The sequence below is a fragment of the Strix aluco genome, chromosome 11 (genome assembly GCF_031877795.1).
Source record: "Strix aluco isolate bStrAlu1 chromosome 11, bStrAlu1.hap1, whole genome shotgun sequence".
Taxonomy (NCBI): Eukaryota; Metazoa; Chordata; class Aves; order Strigiformes; family Strigidae; genus Strix; species Strix aluco.
In genome coordinates, this window is record NC_133941.1 from 11330773 (window position 1) to 11348131 (window position 17359).

General features: G+C 40.1%; 1 protein-coding gene across 5 annotated transcripts in view; it reads left to right on the top strand.

Annotated features, from left to right (window-relative positions):
• The window catches only part of LOC141928213 (contactin-4), a 343764-nt gene that overhangs the window by 25414 nt on the left and 300991 nt on the right, over nt 1–17359 (top strand). For 2 of the 5 annotated variants that reach the window (XM_074836060.1, XM_074836064.1), the window contains exons 2-3: nt 8674–8850; nt 13996–14040. The gene's annotated coding sequence lies outside the window, so the exon portion shown is untranslated. Of the gene's footprint in view, nt 1–8673; nt 8851–11025; nt 11437–13995; nt 14041–16117; nt 16278–17359 lie in introns of those variants that run through there. The other 3 variants (XM_074836061.1, XM_074836062.1, XM_074836063.1) reach the window with 3 other exon arrangements.

Below are 17359 nucleotides of genomic sequence, written 5' to 3' on the forward strand. Positions count from 1 at the left end.
GCAATGGTGGCTTTCATGTCCAGTACTAGAAATGGTAATTTTATTCCCCTTGCTGCTCTCCTCACTCCCTCAGTCCTCCATCACCCCACTTAGAGTCACTCTGATACCAGATGTTACAGTCACAGCCTGTTTCTTGCCATCCCATCCTCCAGCCTACAGCACTTGTCCTTTTAAAAGAAATACAGTGTTTTCTGAGCATTACCATAACAGAGGATCTCTGAGATCCAGTTAGGGGCTTTTGTCCCCCAACATGTAGCAGAAAGCAGACCTTGGGTTTATAACAGCTCTGGGAAAAGTCTTTGCTTCGTTAAGCGTGCTGCAAGCTGTCTGCTGGGAAGGGTTTTGATGGAGAAGGGAGATGCCCCATGCTGCTGCTTGCTCAAGGCCAGTTCATTAGCATTTGTGTTTCTGTAATCTGAAGATTTGGGATTCACAGAACAGCTTTGAGTGGCACGAAGGACAGTATTATCTTGTGGGATAGTCTGTGTCTCCTCTTGGGCGGGAGCTGCTGGGTGCCTTGGTAATGAAGGGTTTTTTCTTTGCTTCGCTGGTTAGACCCCTGAGTTTAGTAAAAGATTTTATGTCTGCTTGAGGGAGAGTATCTTTTCACTTCTCATTGCTGCTTCTGCATTTAACAAAATAGCTCCCAGCCATGCCACTGTCAGATTCATATTGTCCAGAAATGTTATGCCATACCAATCATCTCATTGCTGGGACTGATGGAGAACCTCTGAGAGATGCTTCTCTCCTGCCTCAGTGAATGGTAGGTGGCATCAAAGCCACGTTTCAACTCAGTCTTCTTCCTCATTTAGCATTTCCCCATCCCAACATTTTCACACAGGTCCTGTGGAAGGAATAATGCGTGTTAATGATAACCCACCATGTACCTATTCGGCAGGGCTGCCGGCCAGCCCTTGTCTGCAGAGCAGGTCTGCCCATGGCCCTGCCTCCCCATGCCCAACTGGGCGCAGCTGGGAGGGTAGAAGAACACCTGGAGCAGGCAGGAGGAGACAGAGCTCTGCAGGGGCTTTTCGTAGGGAAGGTGGCTGGAGGAGAGCATGAGGTCCTGCCTGGGGGAGTGCAGTCTGGCTCTGCACCAGGGAGCAGAGCAGAAGGGGTTCCCCAGGACCTGGCCCTGGTGAGTTGCCAGAGGGCTCTTGGGGCAGTTCTGTAGGTCCTGTTGCCCTGCTCAGGGAAGACTTGTGCTGTCAAAAGGCATTTGGGAATTGTAGAAGATGGTGGAATAAGACTTTTGCTTGAAGGTAGCATCTGTCTTTCTAAGGATTAAGCACAGGATTGGGTAGATTGCTCTGGTCAAAAAGCAGGGTTAGGCTCTATGTTTATTTGTGCCTCTGCTGAGCTCTGTTCAGCTCTGTTCCTCAGAGCTTTATTTTCTTTACCCTGGTATCTCCTACACAGCTCCCTTGGCAAAACTAATGTTCTTATGCAGATAATACTTTGGCTTCCAGAAGATGTGAGCATGTACCTGGAGTTAATTACTGATTTGCTGCTTCGTGTCCTGCAGACAAGCCATATTCATTTATATATAAGAAACATAAGTCCTGATAGAAGAATTAACAAACATAAGGTGCTGAGAGGTCTCCAGGTGTGTTGGTAGTAGTAGTTACTATTATGTCAGTCAGAGAAACTTTGTAGCTAATGAGACTCCTGTGAAACATTTTGCCTGCTCTTGACCTCTGGAAGGTGGTCTCTATCTGCTGGTTTTCTCATGGATGTAAATAAGGATTAATAGGATTAATTTGTATTCAGAAACATGTAGGAGTTGGGCTCTCACTGACTCATTGGGGTCTACTTTAAGAGTGTACTTGATATTTATTTGCGTGTTTGGATTGCAAGGCATACGCAGCATATAGTGGTCAACTGAGGTCTAAAGCTGATCAAAACCTTAGAGGATATGTTAGTTAACTCCTGTTCAAACTATAGAAAAGTGCTATCAGATGAATATTTTCCGTTGCTGAGCTGTAGTAGTATATAAAGAGGATTTACTCTATGCACCGTAGCTTTACCATGTTTTTCACTGGAGCTTTTGCAATGGTGATTTCTGTGTTGTGTTGTTCCTGGCTCTCCTTTCCCTTGCATTTACTTGTTCTTTCCTTTTTATTCTATTACATATGTTTATATTTCCATCCATAAGCTGATACATAATTGTTTTCTTTCCCCACATCTCTCTTAAATAGCATCTTCGTTTAGGTACTTGGCCACAAACCCTTGTGACTTGAACAGTTGCTCAAAGCTCTGGGCACCAATAGCCAGGAGTTGTTGCCCAAAAGAAACCCCTGACGCCCCTCACTTCTGCTTTTGAGATAGCCTAATGCTAATCATAAGCTGCTTAGCCTTTGAGGATTAAGTAATATCCTTAATGTTGTACAGATATATACAGTTCATGTTATCGGTGTTCATATACAAATGTGTGAATAGCAATGTTTGACTTCTGTAGGGGGGGAATGGGGTTTGCTTATCAAAATATGCATAAAATAGCTAGAAAGCCAGGTGAAACTTGGGCAGTCCCGTGGTGTATAATTGCAAGCAGCATATATGTGGCTTAGTCCCTGAGCAGCCTTACCCCATGGAAATACTAGTTAAGGCATAGGTTTCAGTGTATTAGTGAGTTTATGACCTGTATAAAAATGTCAAGTCAAACAGCTGCCTACTAAATTATTCAGTGTATTGATAGAATAATGACTTTGACGATGGCGATACTGGATTTAACTCTTTCAAGAGGAGAGAGGAGGGGAAATGTGTTTGCTGCACTTGATTCTAGCTGGATTGTAGCAAGATCCCTAATGTTACATGCCACCTTTGAGCAGTAGATTCAAGCAGAATTACAAGTAAGAGATAGGATTGATTTTGACATGGATGTGAATTTTAAATTAAGTGCATTTTTAGTGGAACTGGCTAGAAAACCAGAACCTAGAAAAATGGGCTTACTTCCTGAATACTTAAGCCTTTTCTTTTTCCTGAAAAAATAATTTTGCTATAGTTTTTCCTTAAAAAAAAAAAAAAAAAAAAAAATATCCTTGATGAAATCAGAACTTCTACAAAAAGTCCATAGTTAAGACATTTGTAGAAAAATTTGGAGCTGCCTTGCTTTCTTTCAAATGCTTGCTAGCCAACTTTTTTTCAGTAATAATAGAGACTCCAGACAGAAAGCCAGTCTGATTTGTGTAGATGTAGCAAAACTGTTTTGTTACTTGTTTCTTTACCTCTAAGCTGCACTTGACCCGAAGCTTTAATTAAATACATTATATAAAGGATAACTGTAATGGATGCACAAAGGAATAAAACTTCAGTTTTGTTAAAACGTTAATTTCTGAAAGTTTCAAGTGCATGAGTGCTTGTCTTGATAGAGCTAAATTTCTCAGCATGTTTCATGTGGGATATATATAAATAGATATACACAATATATTTATAACTTCTCTGTGAGATGATATGAAATATATTTATAAAGTCTTACGGAGCCCCTATTTTAATGAAGAAGCATATTTACTTCAATGCGTATGTAGATAATGTTATAGTTTCTTTGTATACCTTGAACATAACGTTTTATATTAGATACTATGAACACCTTTTCTTATTTTCAGATTTTTCCATATTATGGGAAAGTTGGTACTCTCCTTCTGGCTTTCAAAACATATTTTCACATCACCAGTTGTGGCCCAGCAGCCACAACAAATCTGTTTTACTAATAATAAATGTTCCACAGAACAATGTAATTAACCAACTGCCTATTTTGCCGTGGAGGCTGCAGTTAAGGAAGTGGAGCTGCTGGGAGGGGATCAAATCCTGCTCCAAACTGCTCAGGCTTCCCAAGCATATGCTGCCAGGAGCCAGGCTGGCTGGGTGGCATCCAGGAGCCCAGGATGCTGTTGCTGCCTCCTGTACCACCGCTGCACTGGGCTGCAGGGTGCAAGCTGGGAAAAGGCACTGTAACTCAAAAGATTTCAAGCTACGTATTGATGAAATGGAAAATCTGTGTGCAGGTTTAGACAATAACCACCCAAAGCTTCTGGTTTTTATCTCTCTTGAGGTCTGCTCATCCATCTTGGTGTCTTGGCCACATGTGAGCGTTGGCACTTGCTGTTAACACCAGCCATACTGCAGTGGTGGTTCCACTCAGGGGGTCAAAGCTTCCTCCTATTTCTTCATGAGAAAGAAGTTGCAAGTTTGTATTGCCTCCCCTCCCAAAATCATAAGGATTTTTGACGTTTGGCTGTTTCCATTTAGAAGCAGGTTTCCTCTGTTTGAGGTCCTGGATGCTTTGTCTGTATCGACAGCACTGTAATGTAACTCTCCTGCAGCCAGCTCAGATCCCCTGAATATCAGTGGGATCAAAATGCGATCTAGCGATGTTTTGCTGTGCTCAGGAATCAGGTTTGCTCTTCTAGGTGTTCTGCCTATGCAGCTGAAAATGCAGTGTGGTTGGCAGAGTCTCTTACCCTGGTTTGTGGGATTCATGGTTGCCAAATTCCAGTTTTGACCTTTGTGAAGAGGATTTTGCCCGCTCTTGGGGGGTTATTGGTGATCCTTGAGCAGGTCCCTCTGTAGCTTCCAGCCCTACTCCTTTCCTTTGATCTCCTTCCTTTACCCTGTGGGCTGCATCAGCTTAAGAGACTCTCACCTCATCAAAATGAAGCTGCTGGGAGTATTAGCCTTTGGAAAGCATGTCACTATTAATGTGCTCTTTTTACTCAAGTATAAGCCGTATATTTTCTGGTTGTTGTGGACATGTTTAACTTCAAAACCCTTCTGCAGACTTCACGCTTGAGTTTTAGTGTCAGGTGCCAAAGGATCAAGGCAGGAGTGCCTCTTACTAAGAACAGAAAAGAACTGAGCAGCCAAGAATTGAAATATACTGGGCTTTATATTCGCTGTTGTTCAAAACAGTAGCTACCAAAATGATCGAAGAACTTTTCAGCTGTCTTTGCATCTGCACTGGCTTTAGTACCCATGGAAGGTAATGCTGTGCTTGGCTGATGCTATGTGGACCACTGACTGTGTAAACAAACCTGGCCTGCTTCTTATGATAACACAAATTATCTGCGTGTAAAAACAGCCTGAAGGCATGACTGTGCTCCACTAGGTCAGCAGTGACACAACCTAGTGCTGACTTACTAATTTTTACAGCTAAATTCATTAATACTTTTAGATTACTCAGGATGTAGGTGTAAGGACGAAGAGCTGCATGGTTGGTTTTTTTTCGGCATCCTGTACATCTATTAACATAGTCAAACTAATTGCGTGATTAGGATGAATAGGACTTAATAATGGAGAGGACATCATGGCAAAATTGATGAATCTGAAATGGGGGAAAATTGTTGAACTGATATGTTTGCAGCCGCAGAATACAATGAAGGGAAGAAGAGTAATTTATAGATATATTAAAAAAAAAAAAAAAAAAAAAAAGAAGGGATTTTGGCAAATCCTATGCTTATTATATTTCCTTTTCTGTTTCTCTAATTTTCCCTGAAAATAATGCCACTTATTCATGATGCTGCTGCAATAATTGAACTACTGGAAGGAGAGGAGGAAAAAAGCTACCCATATAAATTACTACTTGAGACCTGTTCTGTTTTGACAGATGTCAAGGCTGGGTAGCTTAGCTTATTCTACTGTTTGTATGAAAAGGGCTTGGTATCACTAGGACGCAGACTAATAGCTTTCCGTGCTTCTGAATGTGGATAGATTACATTGCAACAGATTTTTTTTCTTTCCCTAGTCATAACCTAGTGATTCTGAGAGAATAAATTGATAAAATATTTCCTAGTTCTTTTGCAGGGTGTTGCTGCAGAATTGGGAAGTTAAAGGGGACGAGAAAGAGGTAGCGTGCCTGCTGAAGGAGAAATACTCGTGGTCTGTTAGTGTTTCTGTGTAGATTTAGGAAAACTGGTTACAAAATTAATTGAAATCTGAAGGAAGCAATTTGCTACTGTACATTAAGCTTCTCTGATTTTACAGTTAGTATTTAGAATGTGTACTTGTTGTCGGTGATACATGTATGTGGCCTTCATTTAAATCTCTTGCTTCAAAGTATTTCAGTTTTACTGTTCAGGACTTGCCTAGTTTTATTTGTACTTGTGCATTAAGTAGATGGCACTAAACCAAATAAATGGATTTTCTGGACTCTAGTCTTCACGTACGGCTTTCAGTTGTCACGGATGGTGGACAGTCTCATCTTTGCCACTTGTGTGGCACACTCCGGTTTATTTAGATCAAGTTTTTGCTCTGTTACTTTCACCAGCCTTTCTGGTTTTGTTCCTGCTTTTAGGTTTTTTAGCTTGTACTCATTTGCTGTCTGCTGCTACTAAATACTGAGATTTTTGGATGTATCAATTAGCTTAATCTATAAACTGATAAGTTAAAGGAACTTATCTCGGAAAACTAAGAGTGCTTTTTGTTACCAGTTCTTCATTATTCTAAGATATTTTATGAATCCTTTGGAAGAAACCTCTGAGATGTAATTTCATAACATAGGTTTTTGATTCATGATGGAATTGCCCCGAACCAGAAATCCAGAGTGCTGTTTCCTGGGATGTGAGATTTACTGTACCCCGGTCACTAATGACATTCTTCTGCACTTGGGAAGTTTTTGTGAGGCTTCTGCTGTTGCTGTGTACACTATCAGTTTTATTACACTTGCTTTTCTTGCTGTGTGCTGCTTAGAGCAGACTGAATTAGGTAAAAAAAAAAAAAGTTTGGATAGTTCTCTGCTGAATATTGACTGCAAGCTATTGGCAGTTCATGTATCAGTTTCTTATTCTTCAGATATTGTACATAAACACCTTTTTAGCTGGCTGTTAAGGTCAAGGTGGCTTTTGTGGGTATTGCTGCTGGCTTTCCCTAGTGGCATCCAGGACTTGCTAAATTGATTGTCGTAAAGATTGATTATGCAACAGTTTTGTTTAGTTACAATTCAGCATTTTTAAAGCAAGAGGTTTTTGTCTAGGCAGTAAAAGTAGAGGATATCCACTGCCTTTCCACTGAATGCTGCTCTTCAAGTAAGAGGTTTGCTCTCCTAGCTTCATCCTGGGCTACCAGTGAGCCTCCAAGAGCAGGAGCAGCATGTTAATATGCATCTGCTGATTTTCAGAGCATTAATAAATGGATATAAAGCAGTGCATGGGCTGTTGGAACTTCAAGTCCACCCCTTTGTTCCCTGAGACTTCAGAGAGCAAAGGTTTTAAAAATAAAATAAAATAAAAAAACAAACCAAAAAACTACTGCTTGTTGTGTTGAGGCACCCTGGTGATGAGCAGGCTCACCCTGGCTGTGTGTTTCCTACACCAAACACCCCACAGCACATGTTTGTGGTAGCAACCTGCAGGGTCCACAGGGACTTTCTCACCCAGTGTTGCAGGCTTGATTATTTTTTTGGTAGTGTCACTGTCATGTCTTCTGTTCATCTAACCTTGTTCCATGTTGGTTGAATACAGCACTAGAAAGTCAACTATCTTACTCATACTGTTGCTTTTTTATGTAAAAGAATGGGGATAAGCAAAGGGAAGCGTATGTTTTGTAGTTGGTGTGGACATGTTTAAATTCAAAACCCTTCTGCAGACTTCATGTATCTGTGCACTGTGTGACCTAGTTATGTAACTTCGCAATTTTTATAAGTAACCAACTTAGAAAGCAAAAGACCTTGTTTTTTGGAGAACATGGTGTTGAGGGAGTATGTGGGCGATCTGAAATGTCTTCTGGCTTGCAAGGACAAGGAACAAATTAAAAAGAAGAAAAACAAACAATTTAATGGTGATGGAGCTGTAGCTCTAGCAGGGATAGACTGTGGGCGTAGATCCATTTTATCGTGTTGCAGAAGATTATTCGTCAACACATAAGGTCATAAAAATCTCACACTGCTGAGTATTAGAAGATAATCTTGCTAAAAGTTTAAAATGTCTTACTAGCAATAAATATTTAAGGCCTTCATTTACAGCAATCAGGGGACTATGTGAATACATACCTTAGCTTGCAAATAAGCACTAAATTGTCGCCTCAAATAAAAACTGGATGGCAAAACATACGAAATTAAACATCAAGGTTGCTGATTATTACAAGTTGTGTAGACATTAATTACTCAGTGCCTGGTTGTTTTTTTTTTTAATCGCTGACCTTTCTTGTTTGGTATTTTGTAATTGGATACAAGTGATTAGAGATATTTCTGATCAGTTATAATTTTTGCTTCTGGCACTTCAATCCCAGTAAGAAAAGATTTAATATAACAGAGTGATAGGAACAAGAAATGAAGGGGAACTAATGGTCCCCTCCCTTCCCTGGTAGGTATAGCCTGTTAACTTCTGCTTGCTCTTTCATGCAAAGAATCACTCAGATGTGACATTGAACAATATCCTTTGCACCGTGTCCTTCAGCTGAGGCAGGCTTTGGGCCAACTAGAAGCTTGAAAAGAAAGTGCAGAAATACACTTTTGTAAAGCTGTGGTGGACTCTTTGCAGAGTCACCAGCAAGCAGAGTGGGTCATGGGCTTGTGATGGTTTGGAGAGCTCCCACAATCTCTGTTTCCTGGGGAGAAGGAGTTAAACTTGGGTCTTGTACATCATTAGAGTTACTACATGTGCTCTTGACATCTCATTAAAAATTAAGAAGATTATAAACCTGCAGTTTACAGTAATGTTGAATAAAATGTGTTTGTCTTTTTAGTGAGGAGCTGGTACAACCCATCCCCTTCTGTTGCTTGGAAAGCAAGCTGTAGTGGACTGCAAAGATGTTGTTATATCTTGGTAATGAAGAAACACATGCAAAAACCCTGACTGTATCTGAAGTGAATTTTCCCTTTGTGTCACCAAAGCCTGGTGTGTTCAGTTAAAATAACCTTTGGTAAGTGGCTGGGTTGATGCGCTATATGCAAATGAGCAAAGGATCTCTTAATCAGCAGTTTGGAGAGACTAGAGTATCACTCACAGACAATATAAAACAATTTTAATGCATTTCATTACTTTGCAATTTAAAGTAGAAAGGTGATGAACACATCATTCTCTCAGAATGCAGTCTCCCGTAGTTATTCTGGGCTCTTTCCTGATACATGGGCTCTTCACCTGTATCTCTGTGGGAAAATAGCTTTGAAAGAACATCTCTTTCAAACAGGTGACTCTTCTCTGTAAGTCAGTAAGCAGTTGTTCTGAGCCTATTCTGATGGAGCATTTTAAGTAATAGAAGACAATTTTAAAGGTTACAATGTAGCTTACAGGCTCAATTTATGAACCAGCTGGTGAATCACTTTGAGATTTCTTTGACAATCTCTCCAAAGAATTCTGGTGTCTAAAGATTGTTTTATTATCAATATGCAGTCATGCAGATCAACGTTCTTTTCGTTTGTGAAGCAAATGACATCAAACAAATGGCATTGTAAAGGCTAAAAATCCAATATTAATGCGTAATGCTCATCCCCACTTGATGAGACCAAGGTATTTTGCTACCTCAAGATAACAATTTGAAATATTTAATTTTCAGTTTCTTTGTTATAATAAACCACATGGGATCTCTATTTTGACATCATTTTAGTTTGAAGCTAAACCTGTCAAACCCTGGGAGAGCTATGGTGGTGATTAGGCTTTTTGAGTTTTTCTTCCATGAGATAGATTACGCTTGCAAAACGCTTTTGGCTGACTCACTAAACAATGTTTAAATGCGCAGGAAATGCTTCTGTGACAAATGCTTACTGGATTTATATTTCAGCTTCAGAAAACTGTGTCTTTTCTGTTTAGCTCCCATAATCAATCTATTGTGTTAATAACAATGTTTGAATTCATGAACAGGAGGCAAGCCAAGGATTCAGATGTTACTGAGGAAGGGCTGCGCCATGTCTCAGCTGCAGCTGGTAGATGATGCTGAATAAAGTGTGGGTTCCTGTTGTGTAAGATGTGTGCCTTGGCAGGGAAATGACACAGCTGATGCTTGATACCACCTTTGCTGGACCACTTGCTGTTTATCTGTTGATATGGGCAGTAGAACTGGGTGATGCTTTGCAGTTAGTGTCCTCTGGCTTTGTTTTTGAGAAGGGGCAAAGGTGGGTGGGTATGGGCTTTGTTTGGAGAAATGCCCTCCTGGAGCAGGAATAGGGTCAGCAATAGGAGCAGTTGCAGGGAACATCTTTCCTCATGAAGGCTGGTAAGACTGCTGGAAAAGAAAATAAGCAAGAGCAGGTTCAGATGCACTTGATTACTTAATAACTTGGGTTAAGTTATTAACCATAGGCTGGCAGACATGTGGTTCTTGCATTTCTTAGCAATAAGGTAAGGTGAATATTGTGTTTATTGAAAGTGAAAGGTTGGAAGGATTTCAAGTTTGTATCAGAAAACAGAAGCAGGGAAAGCTCTTAAAACAGTTCATAGGGGGTTTTAGATAAAGACAGATCTGCAGTCTGAGGGCTTCTGAAGTGCCTAATTTGAGACTGGAGAGAAGCAGAGAGATGCAAAGTCTCATATCCGTATTTAAGCTTGCTTAAAAACAGTGAATTTGGAACATAGGACAAGACTAGTCTATGGTTTGTCAGGCAATACAAAACAGTGCCAGAGTAGGCTAATTTGATAAACCTAAGCCCAGAATAGAACCAGGGACAGTAAAAAGAAGAAAGAATGTCAACAAATGAGTTGTTGCATGTTTGAAGTGACTGAGGGAAAATTTTGGTTTGGGGATTCAGAGCCTGATGCATCAGTAATGTTCCTGACATCGACCAGGCTTGATTTCCTTCCACAGAGAAATACCATCACCCTTACTCTTATCTCATAGAAGTACTCTGAGGAAAGATGCATTAGGAATGTCAGTATTTGCATATTATGCTAATAAACTTCCAGGTGGGAATTGCACCTCAGCTTTCTGTGGGATAGCTTCTTTCAGCTCAGTCTGCATCAGTGTGTCAATATAAACTTGGAGTGTAATGTATGGATTTCTGCTGGCAGCAGTCGAGAGATCAGCAGTTCTTCAGCCTCTCATCAGTGCTCCCTGTTGCCAGCTCCCAAAGAACTGCCTCCACCTGAAAACTAGAATTTAGTGCAATTATACAGTAGTTCTGTGAAATGATGTGGAGCCTCTCTATTTTTATTTTCTATCTTTAAATTATTTTTTTTTTTCCTTGAAGTATGTGCTGTTCCTTTACATGAAATGAGGATTGCACTAAACTGAGTTTTCTTTTCAGGTTTCTTGGAAGTTATAGCTTCAAGAACAACTGGAGTGGCAACTGGGGAGTCACATTAAAAGAGTGTTGTTGCCTTTTCCTTTGGAGACAACCTCATATCTGTGTTCTGAAGTTTTTTTCAAAGCCTTCTGTTGACAAGGGATGCAGAAAATACTGAAGCTGCTAAATTCAGTTTTTAGAGTGCTGTCTTCCATAGTGTCACCTAGGGGAGAGAGCACTGTTTGTTCCCCTTGGTACCTGCTCCAGTCTGTTCTTCACTTGGGATGAAGGTGTGTGTTTGAATTGATTGGAAGCTATGGCCAAACCCTCCAGGCTATGGGAGGTTTTTTATTATTTAGCAAAATTACTTGGGCACTGCTGAATGTTTGGGGATAATGTAATTTAAATGCTTTAAGTTTCAAGCCTGGAAGTCCAGGTTCAGTGCTGCTTGTGAGGATAATGTACAATTACTTTAATCACCACCTCAAACACATGACTGTGAAGAGCAATGTTCAGCCTTTTGCAATTACTGTGGGATGAAATACTGTACTGAAAGTAAAACATTCAGAATTTGCCTATTCCCTGGTTTAAGTCAATATCTCTCTGCCAATGCAAAGTGTTTTAAGAAATTGTCCACAAAAGTGTTTCTGTTGTTGGAAGCTGAAATTTCCGAAGGATTTGAGTAGGTACATGCTGCTGTTTTGAGCTTTTAAGCAGACATAAATCGTAATGTAGATGGCTTTTAACCAGTCACCTGTTCCTTCTACCACAAAATTATTCACTAGCCAAAGCACTCATTGGGCATAGGGGAGATCAGATGTCCTGCTTGAGTGAATATTTAACTGATGTGAGCAGCTCCAGCAGAAGAAAGCAGTTAATAGGCTTAGTAGCAAGTGTGTTTGCTGGGATTGTGGGGGAAGAGAAAAATGAAGATTTGATCCAGAGTCTCCCACATGAGTACCAAAAAAACCCACCCTAGCTCAATTATGCACACAAGCATGACAGGAATTTAAAAAAAAAAGCCACAACACAAAAACCCAAACCAAATGCACTTCTGAAGGTTGTGTGGCAGGTGTTTTGTAAGAAACCTCTCTCCTGCTTTGGCTCTCTGCCCTATCTGCCCACACAAGTTCAGGGATACTTTAGAGATGGATAGGGAAGTATAGAGAATATCAGAATTTTCCAAGTAAAAAACTGGAGGTTTTTTTTTCTTCTTTGTTTTCAGTAGCAAGGGATGGATTTGTAGGTGTCTAAAAATATGTAGCAGTGTTGGTGTTGGAGCATTTCTTAACTTGTGCAAGTTGTTCTCCTAAACTTTCTATGACTGAAATAAGTTGAACAGTTACAGTAAATAGAGTAATATTTTGATTGGTATGAAACCCTTCATTTCTTCTTGATGTCTAATTAGCGTAGCTCCGAATGTCAAATATTTATCCGCTCTACCCAGCGCTGTGCTCACTTCAGAGGGGCTCCATCTGGCTCTGCCTTCCGTGAAGCCTGTTCCTCTACCAACGAGCTTGCCCGTACTCAGTGTTGGTGCTGGATCCCACCTGTTGCCCATCAGGTCTCTTGAGCTGGAAGGGAGCTCTTCCCTCCAGCAAATCTGGGTGACGAGTAGGGCTGTGCACAGCTACAGATGAGCCAGTCTGGGACTCCTTTCACTTAGTGAATGTAACTCTGAAGTGCAGGCTGAGAAATGTTGTACCAAGTCCTTACTAAAAGTTGCTGATTGCTTGTGAGCGGTACATATTTGTTAAATGAAGCCATAATATGCTTGTAGACTGCCAGTAATGTAATTCCTTAGCATGCAATCTCCCACAGTAAAACTGGTAAGAGCACGTGATGTAGAAGCCTTTTGTATTCTCAGGGACTTCAGTAGCCACTGTATTACAGACTTGAACAGAAGCAGGGGGGTCCTGTGGTTGTGACTTCTTCATCTTGAGTTATAGTACAACCTACAACCTTTTAGTTAAGCATTGGTCATCTGTTTTCTATCTTTAAGCCAAAATGTCAGACGTTTTTTGTGCCTCTCCTATCTGGGATGTGTTGATAGTGCAAAAAAAGCTTATTTCTTAGTATGTTTGCTACATTATGGTGCTTGCCTAATTCTAGTTTCATAAACATATCTTCTGCATCTACCGTAGGTATTTTGTGTGTCCCATAGCCAGCTACTGAACATGTGAAGCTATATGATTAAAAACAGATGTTGAACAGGTTTCTCATTGTTTTTCTACTTTCCAAATTTGATTAGTGAGTAGTTTGGATGATCTAATGTTTGTAGTGGAACTCCTTGGGAAATGGCTGTGCTGCAGCCTCCTTTTTTGGGATTTAGGTTGGCTTGTTGTCACCTCACAGCTGCAATGAGTTAGCAGTGATAGGGGAAAGCTGGGAATTTATGTCAGCTGTGGGAGATCAAGAGCATTTGAGCAGTGAAGGAAGATGGGGATTCACCATCAGAGGCTTTAGCAGCTGAAAGTGTTTCAGCCCTTAGTGAAGTTAGAGTTGAAAAAATAAGGTTCAAGGAGTGCCAGGTGAAGTGGCTGAACTCCAGTGTAACGTGCAGGGTCTACAGAAAGTGTTGAACTGGTGAACAGTGTGCTGTGGCTGGGGGTTCTTAGAGAGGGAGACCTCAGTAGAGGAGGGGGAAACCATGCATCAAGCAGTGGAAAAATCCTGTAAAGTATTCTGACTCGTTTACTGCTTTTATGTTGTGGTGCTTTGAAAATAACAAACCACAAATAATTAAAGACAGCCTATTTCTCTGCAAAATAAGCTAATGTGCATAAGAATTAATTTAATGACTTAAAATATCAGTATAACTGACTTCCCATATGAATTTCTCCTTTCAGGTATTGGAAATTTGACTGAAGTCTACATATCATGCACTGGAGAAGGTAACAATTCTTTAATACTAATTTTGACTTATTGGTGATATTAATTTCTTTCTAATGTCATTGCATTGAATGTTAAAATCTTCTTTCCATTGTTTATGTCTCGATTAAAGAATCTGCCTCTTAGTTTCTCAGTACACTGACAGTGGGTTTTGCTTACCTTTTTTTAAAAAGAATATACAAGAAGTTGCATTTAAGTTCTACATTGGAAGGTTTATAGAAAACCTGGAACAGCTTGAATTCAGAAAACTATTTTTGTAATGTACCATTGTTTTAAAAGAATGTATATAATTTAAAGAAAACCTTTCACAAAAGGATATTGACCTTGCTATCAATAGGGGGTTGTTTTTCTGGTTAGGCTCTTATTTTTCTTGTCAAGAGGCTTTCAAAATTGGTGTTCAATTAATCATTGAGTGATTGACTTGGTAGTTGAATTAGCCAAGCAAACCTGTTGTGCTTCTGAAGCTCAAATTTTTTTGATGGCATCTCAGCTTCAATGTCCAAAGGAATCAGTATTGTTAGTTGAGAGGTGGGTTTTGTCCTATATATCCTGAAATTATCTTGTGGGGTTTTTTTTTGTTGTTTTCCTGGAACAACATCAAGTATGAAACACTTAAGTGTGAAATAATTTGCTCTTTGGCGTGTCCAGTTCTGGTCCAGTCAAGAACAGAAGGCTGTGTCTTTTCTGGCTGTGCGCTCCTCTGCATCCCTACTGTGTTGGTTTTCCCCTGTCCCAAAACTGTCCCACCAAGCTTGACTTACATGTATCCAATCTCCATGGATAAAATTGCTATCAAAGAACAACATGCTTTTAAGTATGAATTATGTTACCTTCAAAGGAGAACAAAACCCTTTCAGAGTTTACAATGAAATATTTAAAAAATAAATGTGGTCTTCCCTCTTAGTTTTAGATACTATTGCCATATCTGTTCAGAGGGGTTACCGATGCCTTGTGATCAAAATACTGAAGTTCTAGTTCTTCAGAGTAGTTCAGAAGTTTCTCCTTAGTCCTGGGTGGTGTTCACAATGAAAACTGAATTACTGCTGTAGATCAAGTAAGCTATTCTTATTCAGCCTGGATGTTCTGAAATTTGCAAAGCTATCTTTGTGTGAGGTTTTCAAAGACAGTATGATAAATTTTGTGATATATCACTTTCTAGTGTCTGAAAGGAAAAGCTTATTTCTTAATATAAAAGATAACTTTGAATAATGGACTCCTCATCCCTTTGGACAGTACTCCTAAATTAGCCTCAGAGACCTTTCTCAGGTGAAATCTTGTTTTCAGGTTCCCCATAGTAAAAAGGAGATACTGATACCCATTTCATTTGGAAAGTGTTTTCAATCTGTTGATAAAAAGTACTTCTGAAGAGTTAGGCAACCTTGATTAATTGAGCCTGAATAAGAAGTGCAGGATCAAATCTCAGGATATTATTTTTAGGCTGCAGACTTGTGTTCTGCATTCCAAATCCTTAAATGCCAGTTTGATAGCAAGTGTGAATGACTGGAGTAGACAGCTATATGCATACTGGTAATGGCTTGCAAATGCTGACACCACTATAGACAGAAGAATGGAAATTGCATTCTGTTTACAGAACAACATAACTATTTGGTAAACACTTTCATTAGCAAGAATGTGATCGGAATTTGTGTTAAATGCCTCAATTCTGTGATATAACCAGTGTGGCATTTGTAGTGAAGTGGTATTTAAAAAAAGCGAAGTGTGGATAAGTACTTAGCGAATATGAGTGCTTAAAAGTTCAATGATGTGATGTGCAACATTTAGGTCTGCTAACGGGACCACAAGCCAGAATTGTGTTCTTGTGGTGTATGGGAAAGGGCATCAGAATAGCAATCTGATCTAAGCCTCTGAGATGTCCTCCACAGAGAACTTATACAAACTTTGTGTGTCTAAAATCTGCCCCTTGCTGATGGGGCTCTTGCCTAGCAGCACGCCTTGAGATCCAGCATTGTGCTGTCAAAGAGCTAAGCACACCATGCTTTTTTTAGGAAAGCAAGGGCTTACACATGCTGTTATGCTTGATAAAAGTACACTTATGGGGACAGCAAACTCAGGATTTATGCACGTCTCATCTCTAAGGAATGGAAGGATTTTCAAACCCACACTCCTAAGCAGCATGTGGTCCTGGCTAAGCCATAAGCAAGGCATAGAGGAAGCCAAGTTTGGGGTTTTCTTCTGGTCTGGTGAACCAAAACTGGCTGTTGTTTACCTAAGTGACTCAGTAAGTACAGATTTGAAAGGAAACATTTGTGCATTGTAATAGTATAATTATAAAATTCTACTTTATTACCTGTCAAGCTAATTAAAACAGCTACAGGCTAAGTGATCTTGGAAAGCTTGTAGCATCTGTGCATTGTATTCAGCAAGCAGGCTTACAGTGTAATTTTAATTAGAAATATTACCAGCAGACACAGTGTACAGTTGCACTGGAGAAATGTCCTTGCCTGCATAGGAATACTGAATGTGCTGGGTAAAAGCTCTAGGAAAGGCAATTATAATAAATATGCTTTCTGCTTCTAGTCTGAACAGCAGTTAATTATGGCATGGTTTGAAACTGTGGGGTCTTTCTTCCTCCGCTGGCATCCATCCCCAAAGTGGTAGCTTCCCATTTGCTTGGTGTGTGAATGTTTGTGTCTTGTAGCTGTTGGCTACTTGAACCTAGAGAATTGCTACTCGTTCCAGGTGGAAACTGGCTCAGCTAGAAGTGCTGTGGGTCAGTGTGTAAGAGGATTACTTGGATGTAGGCTTACTGCATGTAATTTTTAGATCATTTCTTCAAAGACAGGAGTTGATTGTGATCTCCAGGCATCCCTTTGCTTCTCAAGAACCATAGAAAATAACTGTCCTCCTTCCTAGTCTCCTTGTTGCCAGCATGTCTACCATCATGTCCTTAATCTTTCCCTGCTTCTCTGAAGATCTGCTATGTCCTCTCCTCCATTATCTCCTGGCTTCCTTCCATCCCAGTTCCTTCTCCGCACCTTCTGTGCCTCTGCTAGCCCTTTCCTTAGACGCTTCTTTCTCTCATATTAGTTGGGTTTCTCATGTCACCACTGCTCTTCTCTGCATGGAAAGCATGAACAATTAAAACTGGATTATTTGTTTTTAAGTATTTTGAAAAACTGAATTAGCAAAATTGCCATTTTACAGTGGATTTAGTGGTAGCTTTTAAAAGATGAGCAGTCTCTGCTCTCCTTGAAGTTGCACCTCAGAGATAGTTTGCTAATTTTACAGCAGAATGAAATCACAACTTTCTGATACATATAACTTGGGTTATAGTTAATTATTGCAGGGGCAGCATTTTGC